The following is a 14321-nucleotide window of genomic DNA, read 5'->3' on the forward strand; positions in this document are numbered from 1 at the left end:
TCTATCCCCCGAGTGTTTCGATAGGCATATGTATATTTACTGCTTGCGAGGTATTGTAACCAAGGCAAATAATTTGTGTGTTATATATTGTAAAGATCGAGTCTATTTTGATGAATCTACGAGTTGTAAGCCCCCGAGCCTGACGAAAAAAAAATATCATCAATATTTTTACTATATTGCAGCATCGCGAGCCCGCCTCATTAAAAACCTTTCAGCCCCACTCGGTGCCCTGAAACGAAAAGAGTGCGTCTGAAAACTCGCGAGCTTTTCAATACATTGTATGTTTACATGCATATCTCTATTTTGACTTCTACGCGTAAAAACGCCGAAGCTGCGCCACGTTCCATGGATTTGGCTTTACGACCCCTGTCTTCTTGTCATTTATTCTGTATGCTCCTCCTGCGATCACCTCTGTGACGATGTATGGTCCTACCCATGGTGACTCGAATTTTTCATGGCTGTCCTGGGTAAGTTGAAGAACTAGGCCGCCAACTTGAAAAGACCTTGGACGCAAACGCCGACTATGGTATTTTGTCAGGTCTTGCTGGTACTTAGTGACTCTTGATAGCACCTCATCTCTAGCTTCGTCGAGTGCATCGACATCGTCCTCTAGTGCCTTTCTTGAAGTTTCTTCATCATATTCCGCCACTCTCGGAGAATTGTGTTCTATTTCTATCGGGAGCACTTCCTCGGCTCCATGGACCAAAAAGAACGGAGTTTCCTGTGTTGTTGTATTGGATGTTGTCCATATACTCCACAACAAGCTAGGAAACTCTTCTGGCCAAGTGTGTCGAGCTTTCTCTAGAGGTGTTAACAATCGTTTCTTTATACCATTGCAGATGATACCGTTTGCTTTCTCGACTTGACCATTGGTTTGCGGGTCCGCAACTGATGCAAAGTGTAGTTTGATGCCTAGATACCTCTGCGCAATATGCCTTGAATTCCTTGGAAGTGAAATTGTTGCCGTTGTCCGTGACAATGCTGTGAGGGACACCAAATCGAAAGACGATACCTTTAACGAAGCTTACCACCGATGCTGCATCTGGCGAAGTTATTGGTTTTGCCTCAATCCACTTAGTAAACTTGTCGACAGCCACGAGCATATATACATATCCTCCTGGCCACGCCTTATGTAATTTCCCTACCATGTCGAGACCCCATTGTGCGAAAGGCCACGACAAAGGTATTGGCATTAGCTCTGCTGCCGGTGACGTGGGCACTACCCTTCGGGTAACCCACATTACCCTATCCTGTATTGACTAATTGGAGGCCCATGAAGACACATGAAGGCGAGATGGGCCACTAGGACGGCGCACCAGAAGGTTTCTTGACGGGCAAGATAAGGAAGCGATCGAACAAGGAAAGATCGGATCTAAAATTACTGTAAACCTAGTCGTACTCGGTAAGACCTCTTGATACCTGGCCTCCTATATAAAGGCCAGGAGAGGGGCTGCCGAGGGGCACGATCAATCTTAGCCAGCAAAAAGCCTAGAGCTAGGTCCCCTTAGCGATAGCCATCTCGCCGAGATCTCAGCCGAACTATTCGGCACCCCATTGTAACCCATTATCATCATAATCAAGAACAGACAGGCAGGACGTAAGGTTACCTCATCGAGGGCCCCGAACCTGGGTAAATCGCTCTCCCCGCTTGTCTGTGAACCGATGGCTCGTGTCAGCTTGCAGGATTCCATCAACCCTAAGACCCTACCGGAGGGCATTGGCGAGGAGTACCCTCGACAATTGGCGCCGTCTGTGGGAAACCTGTCGGCACAAGGCAAGTCATCAGCAGTACCAGTCACGTCCGCGGCGTTCTTACTCGAATCACCGACACCAGCAGAGTCAACAAATCCGATCCGCTGCGGGTCCTTCGAGTTCGTGCCGCGCCGCGAAGTACTTCACCCAAACTATATGGCATCATCTCATGATACGGAGGCTGTTTTCGACGGCGTCCACTTCGTCATCGACTCCGGAGGTTTCCTTCGCCTCCCTAAGGCCGGCGCGTCCGACTCAAAGGCCGCACCTCCGGAGGGTGCCCATTCAGCGACAACTCTAAAAATTTCACCCAGAAGCATACAAGGGAGCGACCGAGGGAATCTCGACACCACAGCTGGACAAAGGAAGAGACGAAGAAGCTCACACCGTGAGGAGGAAGGCAGAACAGCAGTTCATCCTCGACAGTTCGAGCAAAGATGCCACGACACATCGGCAATCAGGGGCCGCACCCGTTCTCCGTATCTTTTGGCTACAAAGCAACTCGAGGCGCCATGTTACCTCCACTTATACTTTGATCCAAAGGATGGTCGGGAGAAGTCCAGTCATTTGTTGAGGAACTGCCGACACTTCCTAGAGATTCGACAGTTCTGTGATGATCTTAGAGCCGAAGCTATGTCAAGAGTTCGCATGATGGAGGAGAAGACAAGGTCCTACGACCATTTGACAGAACCATATGTACCAGAACCATACGAGCCTATGGAAAAAGATGAATATGAACTAGCCGAAGTATTCCCAGCACTACGTGGACAAATCAGCATGATCCATAAAACCAGCTTTTCGAAGAGAGAAGTCAAGAAGTTCTCCCGAGAAGTAAAATATGCGGAAGTCGCCATGGTCGATACGCCGGATTTCATCGACCGGTCAGAACAAAGCATCACCTTCAGCAGGGCAGATCACCCGAAAGCTGTTCCAAGGCCCGGTCACGCGGCCCTTGTCCTTGAAGCGCAGATTGGAGGGTACAGTATGGGCAAAGTATTCAGGGACGGAGGAACCGGCTTGAACCTGCTATTCGCCAGCACAATGAGAGCAATGGGTTTAACAGTCGACATGCTAAGAGAATCTCACACAGGGTTCCACGGCATTATACCGACCCGACCCGCTTACTCGCTAGGTAAAACATCATTGGACGTAGTCTTCGGCACGCCCAGTAATTTCAGGAAAGAAAAGATCGAGTTCGAGGTAGTCGACTGGGAATCTCAGTACCACGCCATCCTCGGCAGACCTGCGTTTGCTAAATTCATGGCCGTGCCTCATTATGCATACCTAAAACTGAAGATGCCAGGCAACAATGGAACCCCAACAACCGTTCACGGTAGCTTCGCTCGATCAAACAACTGCGACAGGGAGTTCCAGAAGATCGCTTCGAAGTTTGGAGCCAAAGAAGAACTCAACGCGATCGATACCATCACAGACCACACACAACCACCAGCCGACAATCGAAACGTAAGATCCGATGAGTTTGATGCTGCAAAGGAAACTAAGAAGCTGCAGGTGCATCCTACTGATCCGAAGAAGACGGTCAATACTTCGGCTGACCTTACTGACGCATAGGAAAGCGCGCTCATCGAGTTCCTCCGTGAGCGCCGGGAGATATTTGCATGGGAACCATCCGACATGCCAGGTATCCCCAGGGAACTCGCTGAGCACGCCCTAAATGTTGACCCGACAGCTAAACCAGTGCAGCAATCAATGAGACGATTTTCTGAACTGAAGAGAAGAGCAATGGGCGAAGAAGTTAGTCGGCTCCGCAAGGCAGGATTTATTCGGGAGCTTAAGGAATCTGAGTGGGTGGCCAATCCCGTCATGGTGCCAAAAAAGGACACGACCGCCCTCCGCATGTGCATCGATTACACCAGCCTTAACAAACATTGCCCGAAAGATCATTTCCCATTGCCTCGAATAGACCAGATAGTCGACTCCACGGCCGGGTGCGACCGTCTCTCTTTCCTCGATGCATACTCCGGGTACAATCAGATCAAGCTGAAGAAGGAAGACCAGGAGCTAACCGCGTTCATCACCCCGCACGGCGTTTTCTGTTACAACGTCATGACCTTCGGGTTGAAAAATGCAGGAGCTACTTACCAACGCTGCATGCAAGCTTGCCTTGCGGAGCAGATTGGGAGAAATATTGAAGTTTACATTGACGACATCGTGGTGAAAACGAAGCACGCAGCCACACTCATCGATGACTTACGGGAAACCTTCGACAATCTGGACAGATACAAAATCAAGTTGAATCCCAAAAATGCTTCTTCGGAGTGCCGGGAGGACAAGTACTTGGGTACTTCATATCAGCCGAGAGGAATCAAAGCCAATCCCTCAAAGATCAAAGCTATTCTTGACATGGAGCCGCCAAAGAATCCGCACCAAGTGCAGCGGTTAGCGAGCCGGCTAGCAGCACTCGACGGAGTTCATTGCAAAGCTAGGGGAGAAAGCTTTGCCCTTCTACAACCCGATGAAAAAGTCGGAAAAATTCGAGTGGACAAAGGAGGCACAGGAATCTTTCGACAACTTGAAGAAAATCTTATCGACCTCCCCAGTGCTCGTGACTCCGCGCGAGAACGAGACGTTGCTCATGTACATAGCTGCAACAACACAAGTCTTCAGCAGCGTTTTAGTCGTCGAACGAGAGGAAGCAGGGAGAGTTCATGGTGGGCGAGAGGCCCGTTTATTACCTCGGTGAGGTGCTCACTCCTGCAAGGCAGAGGTATTCCCATCACCGGAAGTCGGCGTACGCGATGATGGCGGTCGGCTCGCAAGTTGCGGCACTACTTCACGGAGCACCCGATTAAAGTTGTAAGCGAAGCACCCCCGAAGAGCATAATGACCAATCCGGAAGCCACGGGTCGAGTATCCCAATGGGCTATCGAACTAGCGCCACATGACATAACTTACGTTAATCGAACGGCGATAAAATCCCAAATCCTCCCAGATTTCGTGGCAGATTGGATCCAATCACAGACGCCGGCAGTACCCGATATGTCGGGCTCATGGATAATGTACTTCGACGGGTCAAAACGGAGTACGGGTGCAGGAGCAGGAGTGGTGCTGATATCACCGCAGGGACATAAGATGAAGTATATACTGCGTATGAATTTCTCTCTGCCGACAAACAATGAAGCAGAATACGAAGCGCTGTTGCACGGAATGAAAATGGCAAAGGCGTGTGGTGCTACTCGTCCGGAGATCTACGGAGACTCAAACTTGGTGGTGCAGCGAGTCGATGAACCTATGCGACGCGAGTCGGCGACAACATGATCGCCTACCGGCGGCTGTATCGAATATGGAAGCTAAATTCGAAGGATGCGAGCTAAAACATATCGGCAGAGCCAGTAATGAAGAAGCCGACACTTTGGCAAACATCGGGTCCACATGCTCTCCCATCCCAGACGGAGTGTTTTACGAAGTGATCACTCAACGATCGATAAAAGAAAAACGTCGGCACCTCCAAAGTCATCGACCGACGAATCGGAGGCAAGCTCAAGGCAAACTCCTTCGGCTGAAGAATCTCCAACTCCTCCCCGCCGAACAAGTCCTCCTCCTCGAGTCACTATGGACCAAACCGTTTCTAGCGTATCTAACAAAGCAAGAGCTGCCAGAGGACTCTGTGGAAGCTAGGCGAATCGTCAGACGCTCAAAGGCCTTCACCGCGATAAATGGTGAGCTTTACAAGCGTAGCATCTCAGGGATCTTCCAAAGGTGCATCGCCATTGACGATGGAAAAGCACTGTTGCGTGAGATACATGAAGGAACCTGCGGACATCACGCAGGGAGCAGTGGCCCTTGTGGCAAAAGCCTTTAGGGCAGGATTTTACCGGCCAACGGCAGCGTCGGATGCTAGGGATCTAGTCATGAAGTGCGATCCCCGCCAACGTTTTTCACCAAAACCACACGCTCCTGCAACGGACCTAATGACAATACCCTTGGCATGGCCTTTCGCTCAATGGGGACTCGATCAAGTTGGGCCGCTGCCAAGATCGTCACCCGGAGGACACACGTACTTGTTGGTTGCAGTCGACATATTCACTAAGTGGATCGAGGCGGCACTTGTGCGAAACCAAAAAGCTGAAACAGCGGTTCAATTCTTCAAGGGAATAACTTGTCGATTCGGTATGCCTCACAGCATCGTCACAGACAACGGCTCCAATTTTGATTCCGAGGAGTTCAGGAAATTTTGTGATGATGGAGGAATTAAATTGAAATTTGCATCAGTCTCTCACCCCCAGACCAACGGCCAGGTGGAAAGGATCAATGGCCTAATAGGAGATGGCCTCAAGAAACGCCTTAAAGGCGCAGCTGGAGCTCGGGTCGAAGAGTTACCATCCGTACTCCGGAGTTTGCGTACTACACCCAACGAGATCGACTCAATATACTCCATTCTTCTTGGTGCACGGAGCCGAAGCAGTCTTACCAGCCGACGTCGGATTTGAAGCGCCTCGAGTGACGAGCATACACGGAGTCCTCCGCCAACATCGCACTACAAGATGCTGTCGATCTCCTTGATGAAGCACGAGATATCGCCTTGGCAAGAACAACGGTGTACCAGCAAGCGCTGAGAAACTACCACAGCCGACGAATACGCAGTCGAAGTTTCAATGTTGGGGATATGGTACTGCGGTCGAAGCAAAAAAGACCCTTGAAGCTAGAATCCCCATGGGAAGGACCATACATCATCACCGAAGTGATACCGGGAGGAGCCTATCGGCTCAAAAATCCAGATTCAGGGAAAGACGTCGAGAATCCGTGGAACATCGCGCAATTGCGACGGTTCTATACATAGGACACGACTGTTTTGTCAACGGCCTATAAGGTTGCTTTTACATTATGAATAAAAATCTAATCAGATTGTCTCTCTTTTTTCTTGCTTCAGGCTTCGGCATCCGAATATAACGTTTGGAGCCCCTACCATCGGCTCTAACTCCCATCGGGAGCTCTGGCCCAAAAGCAATATGCTTACACGAGTGTCATTTATTAAATACTCTCAGCGAGAGCTAAGATTAATGACACACAAAAACAACCAATCCAAGCCTCGAAAAATACGCGAGCGCTGCAGTCGATGGTTACATTATCACAAGATAAGGCTCAAACCGGTGCACCGGGTGACGAAGCCAAGCTCTCGAATAAACTACATATCGACTTCGCAATAACATTGCATAAAATTCAACGAAGTCGTCGAGAAAGCAGGTTGAACTGATCACTCAGCCGCAATCGACAATAAAATATCAATCCAACTAACATAGCGTGCAGCGTACGCAGTAAACAATCTTGTGCAGATACAAGGTTATTACATTTATAATCGGGTTCCCCGGTCCCAGTGGGCCTTCAGTTCCTTTTCAAGGCATGATTCCATCCGAGAAACGACGGTGTAAGCAGGACCTCTACAACATCATAGTACTGGCCTAAATCTCTTTCAGTATTTGCTACGGCTCCCAAGTCTAGAGTTGGATGGCACGCCAATATTGAAGCAAAGGCAAGCTCATCACCAGCCAGAAGCTCTTTCCGCACCAGCTGTCGAATCCTCTCAGGGGACTTGAATCGGGTGAACAAGCCAGACAAGGTTCCGGGTGCTTGGTCCAGAGGAAACAAGGTGTTCCAAACCATCGTGAGATGAGCATAGTACTTATCAAAATAGTAATGCGCCTTCATCACCCGGTACTTAAACTTCGCCATAACGACAGCCTTCGGACGATGCAGCCATAAACCATGCGTCGGATGTGCAACATCAGTCATCGCCTCAACCTCTTCATGAATCTTCCTGTCCTCTTCAGCTGCATCCAAAGCTACGACTGGAAAAGGGATGAATGTCAGATAAAAGAACATTCAAGCTATGCCAAAAATCGGAAGATAGGCTAATACTTACAGCCCAAGCTTTCGGTAGCAACATGAAGACCATCGAGAGCATATTGCTCGACAGCAGTCGCTATCTCTCCCTTTTTCTTCACCAAGGCTGCCATCGCACGAAGAGAAGTAATGTCTTTATTTAGACAAGACACCTGATCACGTAAGCGACGAACAAGGCCTAACTCGTCATTACTCGAAGAATTCGGAGAAAGCTCGGCACGGGAAGAAGATGAAGGAATCTGCAGTTGTTGCGGTCAGAAACCCACCGGCGGGCAGCGACGGGCAACACCGTAGAGCCGGGAATCTCCCAGGACTGCGGCTGGCCCTGGTCCCTCCGAGCGACGGCCCGCAAAGCCTTCTGCGCACACGTCCGATGCTGATGCAAGGGCGTGCCACCTGACCTATACCTGGTCAGGAAGGTGTTGGATGATGCCTCGCTTAGTTTCCTGCATGACATACACGTAAACGTTAAATACGATCCTCGATCGGCTCTCAGGTTGTCCTGTGAATCGGCTCAAAGAGCCGATCCACCCATGATACGTACGAGGTGTACGATCAGATGGTGGTCCTGCTTGATCAAGATAAAGCTAAAACGACCTACTACGATCTGGGGTTTTCACCGCACAATCGGAACATCCTACTCGTGATCGAGCCTCGCGGCCACGCACGGTGATCGTAAACCGACCCTAGACAAGGCCTAAAAACCAACATGAAGTTGATCCTCGGAACATCTTGTCTAGGGCTAGCAAACTACACCCTACGCGCCACTGGATCCTTCGACCCGTTTGTAAGGCCTAACAATGCAGATATTAAACTAATCCTTGAAGAACAAGGAGCAATCATAACGGATCGGATCTACTAAATGATTATCATGCGGGGTGCCGCCCTTACACCCGTGATAGGCGTAAGGGCGGCTAGATGCCTAAGGATTGCACGACGATAGCATATGATACGAAGAACAATGCTAACCCTAAGACATCTATGATGACTACGTTGCTCGCCATCAAAAAGGCTTCAGTACGAGCAACGCATGAACGACGAATAACGTAGTGCTGCCTAGATCGCAAGATGCGATCTAGGCAGCATGGTGCTTACCCGGAAGAAACCCTCGAGACGGGGGAGTTGGCGATGCGCCGAGATTGGTTTGTGTTGAACGTTGGTTGTTGTTTATTTCATAAACCCTAGATACATATTTATAGTCCGAGGGACTTTCTAATTCAGGCATGCACCTAACCGTGCACGGATAAAACTCTAACTTCTAAATTAAGATGCGATCTACTATAATATAGATACACATCAATTTAGCCCAACTTCTTCACGTCAGGCCGCTTCAGAGATCCTCCACGCGTATATCCTTCAAGCCCATCTCACGTACGGCCCATCTCCTGATTTGGCCAAAATCTGGTGATAACACATGCCCCCCTGGTTTTGGTAATGATAATTTCAAAACCACTCTGTTTTTCCCCCGAGGGGTCATGTCGTGGCAGAGCAGAACCGTCGCAGTATTTTTCATCATGACGACTTGCCTTCCCAACTTCTCTGCACGATTTGACAGTTTTTTGGCACCACTTCCTCGAAAACTGTTCGAACATTAAACCTCCACTCCATCTTCTTTTATTTAACCGCATCGAACAGTTCTCCTCCTCATCCTCTCCGCATTAGCACTCCAAAAGCCCTCCTGCGCCACCATATCTTCTTCTTCCTCCATCTCATCGGGACTTTCCATCGAGTCCTCCTCCTCCCGCGAGCCGACGCTAGAACGGGACCCACAGGAGGTCCATGCGGCCAACATCCGCCGTGCCATAGAAGCCGGGGAGGAGCCCGGCCATGACTTCTCCGTTTGGTCCGAGGACGACAAGTCCTCGACGTACGGGGAGAGCGACCTCCGCTTCCTTGCCGACGGGGAATCGGAGGAGGAGAGCGATGACGATCGCTTCTCCTGGGACGACTTCACCTCCTCCGAGGAGGCGAAGGAGGAGGAGGAGGAGGAGGAGGAGGAGGAGGAGGACGACGACAGCTCCTCCGACGAGCCGCCGGCCAAGCGCCACTGCCCCTGGCCAGGGAATCTCAGTGATTTCGACAGCGACGACGACGACGACGAGGAGGATGAGGACAACGAAGGTCCCGCCGGTGGCCGCTACAGCAGCGACGACGAGCCCGCCGGGAGCAGCGCCGACAGCGGCGACGATGGTGATGACGAGGGCAGCGACGGCCCGTAGATAGGACCCTTAGCATAGGATCAGTAGTAGTAGACGGGGCAATGTATCCCCTTAGTACGTCCTTTTGAGAGCAATCAGCTCTTCTATGTAAGAAATCTTGTTTATCAATGAAGAAATTCCCCAATTTGATTTTGCCGATTTCCTTTATGCCAATTTAGCCGATTTTCCCCTCATACTGATTCTGCCGATCATCACTTAGCCAATGCTCAATGAGCCGATGGCAACGCATCGGTCTCTCATAATCCGTCCTTCATCCCTTCGACCACGGGGTGATTGCGAACTTGGTCAAATCTCAATAAGCCAATGTCAGCGCATCAAGCCCTCATGATCTATCCTTCATCTTTTCGACCAATGAGTTTGAGTTCCGCTGGATCACCACCCTTGACGAAAATCGCGACGCAGGACTAGCCGATGGCCACCCAATCGGCTTTCAAAAACAGAGCATCCACCAGGCCAGCTGCCCCCCGAGTCTCAGTCAAGGCGAAACAGAGACGAGGACACGCAATTCAGACAAATGGACCTAGGCTCGATCATGTCTGAGAGAACTACCATGCGGAGCCAGCCGCAGCCGATCACCCCTCCTCCGTTGAAAATTGATATTGCGGATGACCACACAACGGCTCGAAATAGAACTCCTCTGACACGGAGCTGGAGGTCCTTGTGTTTTGCACATGCCACTGGTAGATCCCATGAAATTTTGCTAGAGTCGATGGCTATGCATCGGCTTTCTATCCTTAAGTCGATGTCTGCGCATCGGCTGTGCTTAAAAATTTCTGAATTTTTTTTTATGGCCGATTTATGTATCGGCCCCCATACTTCAATACCCATCATCAAAAAATATCTTGGGCTGCTGGGCATTTGAAAGACACTTCCACTTCGTATCCTCGTGTTTTATCCACCTAGGTGCCCCCGAGCCGATTCTTTCAAGTAATTGAGGGTATCGGCTCTTCGGTATTCCCCGTTGGATCAAATGCTGAACCCGTGCAGAATGTATGGTGAGGATAATTTTGGCCGATTGCTGGAATCGGCCTCCATTTTGCTTGCTCGATGAAGGTTTTGCAATGTTCCTCCATAAATCCTTGGGGCCGATCACCCGGATCGGCATCGCCACGTTTGTCCATCGATGTTGCTTTTGTTACACGGTCAGGCCGGTGGATAAAACCAGCCTAACCCCGTCCTTTGTCACGTCGATGCGCTCGCAATCGTCCAAATTGATGCCTGAGAGTGGCTCTTGGGCTGATGTCTCCCAAACGTTCATGCCAGCCGTCGAAATCTTGGCTGAATCATCTGCGTGGACGACTTCTACTTCATCTCCATCCTACTGTATTAGGCATTGGTGCATCGTGGATGGGATGCAACAGTTGGCGTGGATCCAATCTCTCCCTAGTAGGACAGCATAGGAGCTCTTGCTGTCGACAATAAAGAACGTCGTAGGGACGGTTTTCCTTCCTACGGTCGGATCCACATTCGTAACACCTTGTGCGTCGGATGCTTGGCCGTTGAAATCGCTCGGTGTCACATTGGTCTTGATCAGATCCGAGCTGGAGCGTCCCAACCGACGTAGCATGGAGTATGGCATAATGTTAACCGCCGCTCCGGTGTCCACCAACATCTTGTTGACAAGGCTGCCCATTGATGTAACCTCGCAAGTACAGGGCCTTCGCATGCCCGTAGCTCCTCTCTCGTGGCTTCTCAAAGATGACCGGCCGTGGGCCGCAATCAAGTTGTGCCACAGTGCTTCGTCTAATCTCGGAGCACTAAACTCCGTTGGAAGGATGAAGACCATGTTTGTGCCGCCGATGTCTCATCATCGGCTTTCTTTTGTCCGGGGCGCCACTCTTTCCTTTGTGGCCGACCTTCTTCGTCCAGTGGTTCGCTGAATTTTAGCGGCCGGATCAGGCCGCGCCTTCCTCAACGTGTGCAGTATAACCTTTCGCCTTCCTCCAACCCTCGTAGACGCCGAACCCTTCGCTTTTGGGAACGGCCGAGCCCATCGTGGCACCACCTTGGCCGACGATACTTGTCTTCTTCTTCATCATCGTCCTCTAGTTCCTCGAGATCTTCCACCCGAGCGGACTCAGCGATGCTTGTTCCGAGGCGGGAGAGGCCCTAGACGCTTGAACACGGACACGTTAGCCGCATCCTTCTTCTTTTGTTTACATTCTGGCGCTTGCCGATTGTAGGCAATCGGCTTATTCCTGAATCCCAGCAGTGTCTGAAGAAGGGGCAGTCCCAGTGCCTATCCTCGTCGTCTTGCTCTCTCGACTTTTCCTTGGCGTGGCGCTCATATCGCTCCTCGTCACGATTATGCCGACGACGTCTCCTGTCGTCCCTAGCCGCACGATCCTTTTCATCATCGTCGTTGTATCGCCGGCGTTGGTCGTATTGACCCACATACTTGTTGAGGAGGTGATCGAGAGAGGTCGCCGATATCTTACGTTCCTCACTTCTCCCTCTCGTGATGTAGCGCTTACCATCGTGGCGGAGCCGATCGCGTGGAGCGGCTTCCTCTCGTGTCCTTGCTATGAGAGCAGCTGCCCTCATCTCCGTCCTTACCGCAGTGGTGCCCAGGTCCTACCATGTTGATATTGCACGAGAAATCTGGCCGGCACCCTCCATGGTAAGTATACTCCACCATGTTAACGGCGGGGAAGGGATGTGTGTCGACCTTCATGGCGTACTGGCTGAAAATTAGCCGCCCTTGTTCTATCGCCATTTGGACCTGTTGACGCCACACCCTGCAGTCGTTGGTGGCGTGGGTGAACGTGTTATGCCATTTGCGGCATGGCTTCCCGTTCAGCTCTTGCACCGTGGGGATCTTGTGGCCTTCGGGTAACTTTAGCCGCTCCTCCTTGAGTAAGAGGTCGAAAATCTGCTCAGCTTTGGTCACGTCGAAGTCAAACCCTTTTGGAGGACCTTGTGGCTTAACCCACTTACGGGACACGGGGCTTGCCCCCGAGTCCATTCAGCCATCGCTACCTCTTGATCTCCCGCAAGCACCTTCATCTTCATCCGCCTCAACCAGGACCACCGCACGCTTGAATTTATCCCGGTAAACATCCGGGTGGCGCCGTTCATATGCCGACGCCTTCCGCACCATGTGCGCCGGTGAAGGGTAGTCCGCTTGGGAGGCCACGTCCTTGATCGATGATGAGAGACCCACCACCGCCAACTCGATCGCTTCTTTTTCACTTACATGAACCGAATAGCATCGGTTCCTAACGGTCCCGAAGCGCCGGACGTATTCTCGCCACCGTTTCCCCGCGCTTCGTCGTACTTGTGCTAGATCGGCAATGCCAGCCTCGGAAGCCTCCGAGTGATACCGCTCGTGGAACCGTTCTTCCAACTGCTTCCAAGTCCGGATTGAGTTTGGTGGTAGCGATGTGTACCACCCGAAAGCCGATCCCGTGAGGGACCGTGCGAAAACCTCACACGCAGCTCGTCCGATGCTGAGATCGTGCCCGACTTGTGCCAAATATCGGCTCACATGCTCGATGGAGCCGGAACCATCTCGATCCACTAAACTTTGTGAAGTCGGGGAGCCGATATTTGGGTGGTAGCGGGATCAATTCGTACTCGTTGGGGTACGGCTTGGTATAGCCGATTGTCCTCCTTTTCGGCATCATGCCGAACTGGTCTTTCAGAATTGTACAAATCTGATCCGCGGTGATGGCTGTAGGCGTCGAACTCTGAAGGTTCGCCGGGGTGGCATACTTAGCCAGCCATGCTTGCTTTTCCAGATCTGAGCCAACTGCAGGAGCTGAGCTCTAGAGGTTTGTCGGAGTGGCGTACTTAGCTAGCCACGTCTGCTTCTCAAGATCTGTTCCCGACGTTCCTCCTGCAGTTCCAGAAGTCCCTGCTGTTGCAGCCTGGTTTGAGAGTGCCCGAGCTATCGCAGCCTCGGCACGTATGCGCACGTGTATCCGTGGGGGATCTCCTTGGGCGCCTCATGTAAGAATTGGTAGTCACTAGGGTCACCACCAATCTTGTAGACGACGTATGCCGATGAATTCGGCACTTCGGTGCTGCCAACGCGAACGGCAGCGGCGGACGGGACCGGAGTGGCATCTCTCCTTGGTAAGTCCCCAGAGCTGGTCCCGACGGAGAATACCGGTGGCTCATGATTTCCTGGATCACGCGCAGAGCGACACGCTCCAAAGTGTTCACCAGGCTCTCGTAATGGCGGTGCAGCGAATGAGCCACCATGAAGTTGATCTCCTCGACGCAGCGACCCGGTGCGTTCTTCCGACGGGGAGGACAGGTCCACTCCATCGAGCGCGCCTTCGAGTGAGAACCCCTTCCACCCGATGCCATGTGAGCGGGTTCTGTGAAAAGAGCCGATGAGGTCGGCTTCGAGGACCGCTTTGATCTCGTCATGCTTCTTCTTGAGCTCCTCGCTCGATCCTCGTACTTGACCGGAGTGCCTTCCGCCATCTCGGATGTAGATGGCGATGCGGTGGATGTCGGAGATTGTCCCACCGGGTGTGC

This window comes from Lolium rigidum, chromosome 7, assembly GCF_022539505.1.
Source record: "Lolium rigidum isolate FL_2022 chromosome 7, APGP_CSIRO_Lrig_0.1, whole genome shotgun sequence".
NCBI lineage: Eukaryota > Viridiplantae > Streptophyta > Magnoliopsida > Poales > Poaceae > Lolium > Lolium rigidum.